Source organism: Lissotriton vulgaris, chromosome 11 (genome assembly GCF_964263255.1).
Source record: "Lissotriton vulgaris chromosome 11, aLisVul1.2, whole genome shotgun sequence".
NCBI classification, from domain to species: domain Eukaryota; kingdom Metazoa; phylum Chordata; class Amphibia; order Caudata; family Salamandridae; genus Lissotriton; species Lissotriton vulgaris.
The window spans coordinates 155,602,545-155,613,156 of NC_141699.1; positions in this window are offsets into that span (position 1 = coordinate 155,602,545).

Below are 10,612 nucleotides of genomic sequence, written 5' to 3' on the forward strand. Positions count from 1 at the left end.
GTAAAGCATAGAATTCCAGGTTGGTACTTTACACTTGCGTAAGGACAACAAGGGTTAACGCCACCCTATGTGTTCTTTAGACCTTCAGACCGTCCTCCGCATGAGTGCCTGTCCAGACACTCTCCAACGGAGGGCACAGTGCTAAGTAGTGGCCGACAATGCCACTCGAACGGTGTATTACACTCAATCAGCACCGTCCCCCGCAAGAATGCCGGGCCTTGACACTCGCCAACGAGGGGTACAGTACGCCTCGGTGTTAATACCAGAGACCCAAAGAACTAAGAGCTTCTGGTTTTGGGAAGTTCTTCAACCAAGGGTATCGTTCTGGTAACAAGTGTAACCTATACTGGGTGAGCAGTTATCCTCACTGGCTCCCCTGTAACTGATGTCTAATTCTTTAGGGCAAACAGTATGTCCAGACCGCCCTAATTGTCTGCTGTGGACGTGGTATGCCATGGGAGCATCCGCTCTCGTGCTTCAATGTTCCTCCTCTGAACCCGGGAGGACCTCAGTACACAAACGAGTCCGCTAAAAGCGAGCGAGCACAGAAATGCCTAACTGAGCGGCCGTATGTTTACAGCTCCGTAGATATCCCCTCGGGTCCAAGAAAGAAAGCAAGCATATGAGGAACGACGTCCCTTACCTTGCGGTGTTTTCCCCAGCTCAACGGTGCGGCAGTATTATCCGACAGGTCCGCGGGCACCGCCATCACTTAAGTACTGCCCCTTGGAGTGCGCATGAGCCGTGCAGTGCCTCACGGGAACTGTAGTTCCTTCCGGGTTTGCGAACCCGGAAATGTAGTTCATCGCGATCGCGATGTCGTGTCCTCTATCCCGTCGCTGTTTCGGCGTCCCGGGATACATGACAATTGTTTTCAATTCAACTACTCTTAGTACAATCAATCAATCAGCATTTATAAAGCTCGGCTAATCACCTGATAGGGTACCCAGGTGCTTGCAGGTCCAGGAGGCTTATTTGAAGAGCCCGGTCTTGAGGGCTATTCGAAATTCCAGAAGTTAAGTGACCATGTAAAGGAACCAGTTTAGCATACCTCCTCCTCAATGAGGGTGGGCTGGGGATCCCTCATCTAAAGCTCTATTACTTAGCATCTCAGCTTCGATATATGGTGAATGGCATCGCCTAGCTACAGAGACCCTTGGGAGTGACCCTTGACACGCTCTTTCTAACTCCCCCTCTGCTCAACGCCGCTGCTCTCCTGCGGCCTCGCCCCCTTCTCCTGTCTCCCGCTCCCAATTCGCCGCCCCGCTCCTCCCGCCCACATGGCCGGGACCGCGCGTACAGCAGCCATGCACAGCGGGGGCACCGATTCTGCGCCGAAGGCGTGCCAAAGGCAAGCCCGTCTACGCCCGTACGCGCCTGGAGTGCATGTTGGACCATGCCCAGCGCCAGAACCCCTGGACCCCTCCAGAGCCAGCCAACCCGACTGAGCTACGACGCCGCCACCCTCCACGCACTCAACACCGGCCGACATCCAGCCTGCTACCAAGCCACCCCGAAATGCACCCACGGAGCTTTCACCTGCCACGCCTGCTACTTCACCTGCACTCGGTCCTGCACCGCGCCAGCCAAAACAGCCGCCAACAACAACCACCTCAAGTGCATCCTGCTCAACACCCGCTCCATCCACAGGCACGCGGTCTAACTATAGGACCTCCTGGACAAAACGGCATCAGACGTCGCCTTCTTCACGGAAACCTGGATGAACGCCTCCTCAGCCCCCGACATCGCCATTGCCATCCCGGACGGCTACAAGATCATCCGGAGGGACCGCGTCAACCAGACCGGAGGAGGCATCGCCATCGCCCACAGAAACACTATCCGCATCACGACCAACACCGACGACACCCTCGCCACCGCAGAGCACCTGCACTTTCAGATTCACACCGACCTCAAGACCACCCTCAGAGGAACCCTCAACTACAGACCCCCGGGACCACGCTCACACTTCAGCGAGGCCATTGCAGACTTCATCAGCCCACTCGCCCTCGCCTCCCCCGACTACATCCTCCTAGGAGACCTCAATTTCCACCTGGAGAACGACCAGGACAACAACAACACCACCGCCCTACTAGACAACCTCGCCAACCTCGGATTCAAGCAACTGGTCAACACCACCACCCATTACGCCGGCCACACGCTCGACCCTGTCTTCTCCTCCAGCAACCACATCTCCTTCAGCTACACCACGAGCTCCACTGGACCGACCACATCTGCGTACACTTCAACTTCAGGAAAAGAACGACCCCCCACCGACCTCAACAAACCCCCCGAAGATGCTGGAGCAAGATCACCACCGACCAACTCACCACCTCCTTGCGCCTAAACCCTCCCACCAACACCACGGACCCCAACGAAGGAGCCCGCAACCTCACACAGTGGATCACCGACTGCGCCGACACCCTTGCTCCACTGAAAAACCCTCCCAGCAACCTCAACAGCAAGAAAGCCGCGTGGTTCACCAACGATCTCAAAGACTCCAAGAAATCCTGCTGAGACCTCCATAAAGCCTGGCGCCACAACAGGCCAACTGACAACATGCCAGCCTTCAAGAACGCCACCTGCAAACACCACCAGCTGATCCGCACCACCAAAAGGTCATCCTTCAGAGAACGACTGGACAACAACACCCACAACAGCAAGGAACTGTTCAACGTCGTGAAAGAGCTCTCCAACCCCAACGCCAGCAACAACGACATCCCGCCTTCTCAAGACCTCTGCAACTCTCTGGCCACCTTTTTTCACCGTAAGATTGTCGACATACACGACAGCTTCGGCGCTCAGAACACGTACCCCACCACCGAACCTACACCCCCCACCACCACCATGTGCACCTGGACTCAGGTCAGCATGGAAGATACCATCCACACGATGAACACCATCCACTCGGGCTCCCCAGCCGATCCCTGCCCACACCACATCTTCAACAAAGCCGACTCCATCATCGCACCCAAACTTTGGGACATCATCAACGACTCCTTCATATCCACCACCTTCCCGGAGAGCTGGAAGCACGCAGAGATCAGCGCCCTCCTGAAGAAACCCACTGCAGACCCCTCAGACCTCAAGAACTTCCGCCCCATCTCGCTCCTCCCCTTCCCTGCAAAAGTCATCGAGAAAACCGTCAACAAACAGCTGACAGCCTTCCTGGAGACGAACGGCTCCCTCAACCCATCGCAGTCCGGATTCCGAGCGAACCACAGCACCGAGACCGCCCTCATCGCGGCCACCGACGACATCCGGACCCTGCTGGACAATGGAGAATCCGCCGCCCTCATCCTGCTCGACCTTTCGGCTGCGTTCGACACGGTCTGCCACCGCACCCTGACAACCCGCCTCCGCCACGCCGGGATCCAAGGAAAGGCCCTGGAATGGATCACCTCCTTCCTCTCCGACAAAACCCAAAGAGTCCGTCTCCCGCCCTTCATCGCAGAAGCCACCAAGATCATCTGCGGCGTACCTCAAGGCTCCTCGCTCAGCCCCACCCTCTTCAACGTCTACATGAGCCCCCTCGCAGCCATCGCACGCAAGCACAACCTCAACATCATCTCCTACGCCGACGATACCCAACTGATCCTCTCCCTCACCAACGACCCCACCTCCGCCAGAGCCAGCTTCCAGGACGGAATGAAAGACATCGCAGACTGGATGAAGCTCAGCCGCCTGAAACTGAACTCAGACAAGACGGAAGTCCTCATCCTCGGCCCATCCATCTCCGCCTGGGACGACTCCTGGTGGCCCCCTGCTCTGGGCCCCCCACCCAAGCCCACGGACCACGCACGCAACCTGAGCTTCATCCTTGACTCCTCCCACACGATGGCCAAGCAAGTTAACGCCGTTACCTCCTCCTGCTTCAACACTCTCTGCATGCTCCATAAGATCTTCCGCTGGATCCCCACTGGAACCAGGAAAACGGTCACCCAGGCCCTCATCACCAGCCGTCTGGACTACGGGAACGCCCTCTACGCTGGGACCACCGCCAAACTACAGAAAAGACTCCAGCGCATCCAGAACGCCTCAGCACGACTCGTCTTGGACATCCCCCGACACAGCCACATCTCCGCCCACCTGAGGGACCTGCACTGGCTCCCCGTCAGCAAAAGGACCACGTTCAGACTCCTCACCCACGCACACAAGGCTCTCCACGACTTGGGCCCCGAATACCTCAACAACCGCCTCACGTTCTACACGCCAACCCGCCAGCTCTGCTCCGCCAGCCTCGCCCTCGCCACCGTCCCACGGATCCGCAGAACCACCACCGGAGGAAGATCCTTCACCTACCTGGCGGCCAAGACCTGGAACACCCTCCCCACCCACCCACGACTCACCCAGGACCATCTCTCCTTCAGGAAGCAACTCAAGACCTGGCTTTTCGAGCAGTAGCCCCCCCCCCAGCGCCTTGAGACCCTAACGGGTGAGTAGCGCGCTTTACAAATACTCTTGATTGAATGATTGATTGAAGCATTGGTGCTTTTTGGACCAGTGTTACAGGTATCCACATCAGGATAGATCCCTAGCTGGCTAAGAAATATAAACCGTGGGGCATCTATTCCTCTCGGTTGTCAGGGCCAATGTCGATGCTTGGAATAGAGTGGGGACCCAAAAGAGCCTTGATAATTTTCCCATATGTGCCCAATATTTTGAAACCCACAATTCGCACCAGCAAAATTAGGCACAGAGTATATAGAATGGCCAACTGCAAACAAACAGGAGATCTCTATATGACAGATGGTATTTAGTCATTTGATCTTCTGAAACAAAACTATGTGAGAAGAACCACATGCATTACAAGATTCGACACCGGATCACCTAACCCTCAGTTAGGCCACACCCCACCGGACCACTCACCCCATTCAATAAATGGATTGTGACTAAACAGGAAATTAAAAGTCTACTTTCCAATATTTACACGTTCCTAAGGAGGACGACTCGCACTGTGACGTCTCCATCACAAGAGTTGGGAGGACGAACTGGAACGCTCTCTCATAGAGAAAGAATGGGCAGATATCTTTGTTAGAGCTAGAATCTCCACTATGAGCAGTTCCAACAGAGGCACTCCTAAAATCTACACTATATTGGTATAATGCACTAGCCTGGTTCACAAATGGTACACTGGGAGAGCTCCCGCAAGTTGGAGGAAAAGTTGGGGGTGGAAGGGTAGGCGCACTCGCTGATCACTTATGGAGATGCACCAAGTTACATCGATACTGGCAGGCGGTGCAAATATCATGAAAAATATCTTAAACAGAGAGATCCCTCAGTTTTCAGCCTCCACCTTATTGGGTCTCCCTACAGAGTTATCTGCTATGCTCCAGGAGAGTAAAGCAATCCCTAGGGCATGGATCAACTTCCACAGCTGACTAGATGAAGAACAACTTCCTGCAGCTGAACACGGAAAACACAGAAGTACTGATCTTCAGCAACAACAGCAACACATGGAACAACTCCTGGTGGCCATCAGACCTAGGACCTGCACCCACTCCCTCTGACCACGCCAGGAACCTCAGAATCATAACTGACAAACAGGTCACCATGAAATCACAGATCAATGCCATCTCCTCCACCTGCTTCGTCACTCTGTGCATGCAACGTAAGATCTTTAAGTGCCTCCCCATGCATTTGAGATTCACTGTAACACAGGCCCTCATCACCAGCCAACTGGACTACGTTAAAGCTCTCTACGTATAAATAGCTGCACACCACCTACAGAGACTTCAAAGTCAAAGTCAAAATATGCTTTATTCGAGATTTCACTCATAAAAGCAAGAACAATTTAAAAATACAATTAGATTATCAATCAATTACAATAAAAAGATTTTATTTACAATTTATGACTCAGTGTACAAATCGAAATTTAGAGATGTCATATATCAATAATTATCCATTAAAAAATGTAAAAGAATTAAACACCCAGTTCTAACTAGTTTCTAAAAAAGATAACATGGATAGATTATACGGGCAGTTTACCTAGACACAGAATAGTAAAATGACTAGCAGTCTCTGTCTATTTAACCATACAGTTTACCCAGACAGAGAATAGTCAGGTGACTAGCAGTCTCTGTCTGATCGACCATGCCCATCCAAGGTATTTGGCAGTTGCTATTAATATCCATATCTCACTACTGGTACATATAATACGCAAGGCGACTGAACTACTGGTAGTCCCTAGATTCTTGCACATTGGTTTTAGCCATACACGTCTTGGATCCAAGTAGGCAGTGCAAGAAAATACGAAATGACCCTTAGTTTCATTAGCGGATCCACAGACAGGGCAGCTAACATTCAGGCCACCTTCCCATTTAGCAATCAAAGATCTGAGAGGTAATGAACCTGCTCTCAATTGGAATAGAAGTTTTCGGTCACCAGGCCTAGTTATACTACCCCAGTAGGGTTCCAGGGAAGGGTACAACTTAGCCTCTAAAAATCCTTCAGTCATAGATCCTAAGCTAGTGCTACTCCAACCCCGTGAGGCTACCTTTTCCCAATAAATTTCTTTTAAAGCACTTTTAGTAGGGAAAGTTGTTCCGGCTGGATCTGACCAAAGCGAGCCCATTCCAAGTTCATTCAGAATTGCTTTCAGGGAATTAAGCCACCTATTTTTATGAAATGTATCCGCTTTGATGATATCTAAAAACCCCTCAGCATAATGGTAAAGCTCAGGCGTAGTCCATAGCCTTCTCCAGTACAGAATTGGTCGAAGTCTGACCAAGTCTGTAACCGCTTTTCTACCCAAGTCATACCTGAGGGGCAGCAAGGGAGTGCTTTTCGGGACACCAGTTATAGACCGGAAGAACTTGTTTTCCGAGATTTGTAGGGCAGCCACCTTCTCGAAACCCCATAGCTCAGCACCATATAGTGCAGAGCCAAGAGCCTTTGCCTCATATACCTGCAAAGCAGGCTTTATAGGTTTCGTCAGGGACTTTCTGTGCTCGGAACTAATAGCACCTGATAGTTGCCTATGCCTCAATGTAGCTATATCTATATGTTTGCTCCAACTATTCTTGTTTGAGATATGAATACCCAGATAAGTAAAAATGTTCACCACTTCTAAGGGCCGACCATTCATAATGATTTTAGATTTAAAACTGGGATGGGGATTAAAAATCATAAGTTTTGTTTTAGTCACATTGACCTCCAGGCCATGCTCGCCGCAAAATAGATAAAAAATAGCCAATGCTCGCTAAAGACCACTTGGGGTTTTTGATAGGATGAGCGTATCGTCCGCGAACATTAAAATTGGTATTTTAGTGCCAGCTAATGAAGGGGCATCCAACTCTGCCGATACCATGCGGGATACAACACCACTAATAAACAGTGTAAAAAGAGTGGGGGCCATTGAGCAGCCTTGCCGGACGCCCCGCTCTACCGGGAAGTCCACTGTCTCCAAGCCCTGTCCCCCCCACTGAATTCTAGCGAATGTTGATTCATGAAGCCGCATTATCAGAGTCAATAAATCATCAGGAACACCCAGGTTCTTGAGGACAGACCACAACTTCAACCGTGGCACTTGGTCGAAGGCAGCCCGCAAGTCGACAAAAGCCGAATATAGGCTGCCTCCGCCCAGCACCACGGTCTTCCATTGCAGTAAGTTAAAGCAGAAAACCTGGTCCACAGTACTTGTGGACCTACGGAATCCTGCTTGGAACGGTGACAAAGCATCATTGTCCTCAGCCCAGTCAAGAAGCCTATTCACAATCACACGCCCTATTATTTTTTGTATGGTATCGATAAGGCTTATCGGCCTATAATTGCTGGGCTGGGATCGGTCACCTTTCTTAAACACTGGTATGATTACTGCTCCCTGCCAGGATATCGGTACCTCTGCACCCTTAGCAATATTATTGATGAGGAGGCAAATGTACTTACACCAACGTTCTTTGTCATTAATAAAGACGTCGGCAGGAACACCATCCATGCCTGGTGCACGCCCGCTGTTCACAGTACTCAAAGCCCCCAGGATTTCTTGTAGACTAAAGAAATTATCTTTAAAGTGGGTATAGTTTATATCCGCTGTAGATGTAACCTGTTTGTCTCAGCATACTGAGCTCTAAAAAATTTTACCCACTCTTCTTCCGGGACATTGTTATTTGGGGGTTCAGGTTTCCCCTCACCACCCCATTTAACAATGCACCAGAACAATCTAGAGTCTTTCTTATCACTAGCTCTTTTTAATTCGGACCAGTGATGCTCATCCCAGGCTTTCTTTGCGCTCACTATACTGGCTTTATATTCCTTTCTAGCGGATTGAATAGCCATAGTATCCCTACCCTTTAGAGCAGTACCTAGGGCATTTCGTTCATCCCTACAATGGGCATTGTACCATTTTGCATTCTTGGGAACTCTCTCACCCTTGCCCTTTACAGGCTTCAAAAAGTGGTTTTTAATTACTGAGAAGGGAGTATCGTGGATTTCAGCCAGGCCCCTCTGCACAGAGCTGGAAGGATTAATATGTTCCATGGCTGATATCGCTTTATCAGATTCGATTTTGATATTGTCCATGGCCTGTTGGTTAGTTGCAACATTTATCCATCTCAACCTACGCATATCGTTAGTAGGGACAATTAGGGGTGGAACAAGGGCAGTAGAACAGATGGTCCTGTTGGATAATGACCACCATTTATGCTTTATACACAGAGGATTGTGGTCACTCTCACTCCTCCACACAACCTCCATGTCACGTAACAGCGGCCATAATTTCAGACTACAAAGTACGTAATCTATTCTGCTCTTGTGCCGCCCATTGTCAAATGTCATGGACCCATTTTTGTCACTTGACGTCCTACCATTTAATGCTCTAGACCTTTCTCAAAACATAAGGCATTCATGCTAATCACATCCTCAGTCCAGCGCACAACTGGTTTCAACTCTAATTTTGGGACCCCCCAATGCCAATCCTCATCATCCCCAAGGAAATCATCGTCTGTGGCTAAGAGTTAAAATGTTCGATTAAGTCACCTGCAATGACAATCTGATTGTCTTGGGAGTAGGCATCAAGTAGGGAGCCCAAGGCCGCCAGAACCTCTGACCTCTCACCCCCAGATCTCCTCACATATACATTGTAGATGTCTAATGATCCCAAAATGTCAGAATTCATTGTGATTAGTTGAATGTCTCTGTGACTAGTTTATTTAACTTTGACATCCAGTTTTAGTGACTGCCGAACCCAAATGGTTAGACCGCCCATTGGTCTTCCCCTTGGGCCTTTTAAAGCTGGCACAAAGTAGTTCAAGTATCCTTGAGCAAAGGATGGTTCACATGACCAAGTCTCTTGAAATATAAATAGATCAAAGGAATTAACAAATCGAAGCCAATCTCCAGAGTCCAGTTTAGAACCCAGGCCTGCAATGTTCCATGAGAAGAATTTCCCCACATTGTCCACAATGCCATCCGGGTCCATCAATAAAGGATTCGTAACACTTTCTTCTCCATCAGTACCATCTGCTCTCACGGAGGTATTCTCAATGTTAGTACCCACTATAGAAACAACAGCACACATATCGGACTCCGAATTTGCGATAGAATTGGACAGCAGCTTGGAGGATTCATTCTTCTTGCTATTAAACAAAGAGATTATGTCACCTGTTAAACTTCCTTGGGACATACAAGTAACGTTAGAAAAACCAAAATCCTCAACAATAGAAGTGTAGATTATATTTATCTCAGCCAGATGATTGAACATACTACTGCCTGCCCTCTCAAGTCAATCGCATTCATTCAGGTCCGACAATGCCGCAAATCTATTCTCAACGCTAATTTCCCATTCGCTGGGTTGTGCAACCCTACCCCAGTTATTTGTTACCGAGTTCCATTTTGTCTTTAGTTTCAAATGTATTTTATTGGGTTTTCCAGCAGGCATAAATAAAGACATCGCAGCATATCGGAAAGGCAAGAGGCATATACAGCGGGCGGGACAGACAAGCATGTCTTCCCTAAAATTGAGTGGTAAATTTAGACAAATATGCCGAACAAGCAGTGTGACATCTTGGAAGCAAATGACTTGCCAACCAACAACTCCCATCCCACCCCGCCCCGACCAGTGTGCCTTGTAGTGCCAGAAGGTCCGTCAACAGGCCAGAGAAGCCCAGAGCCCCTATTTGGGAAGTCATTGAGAGTCATAGGTGACAGCAGTAAGACGCAGAATCTTAAGGTATTTGGGGCATGTGACTTCATTAAATTCCTTGGACAGAAGGGTCAATAGTGGAAGCCACGTTTTTTGAAAGGTATCGGTGGAGCCGGTGAGTGTTGCCTGTATGCGTTCCATCCCAAGTGTAAACCAAAGTTTATGGAGCCACCCCGTGTGTGTAGGGCTAGTTGTGGAACCCCATAGAGATAGTATATGTTGCGTGGCTGCTTGCATGGCGATTCCCATCTGTCGACCCCTTAATGACTTCATGGGGAAGGTTAGTGCATTGGGGAGGCCTAATAAGGCGTTTGCAGGAAATCTCGGGATTTCAGTTTTAAAGGTAGAATCAATATCGTCTAGGACCATCTTCCAGTAGTCTCCGAGTGTCGGACAGTCCCATAAGAGGTGGGTAAGAGTGTCCTTTTCCCCACATCCCCTTCAGCAAAGCTCATTACGCGCCGGATTCCCCTT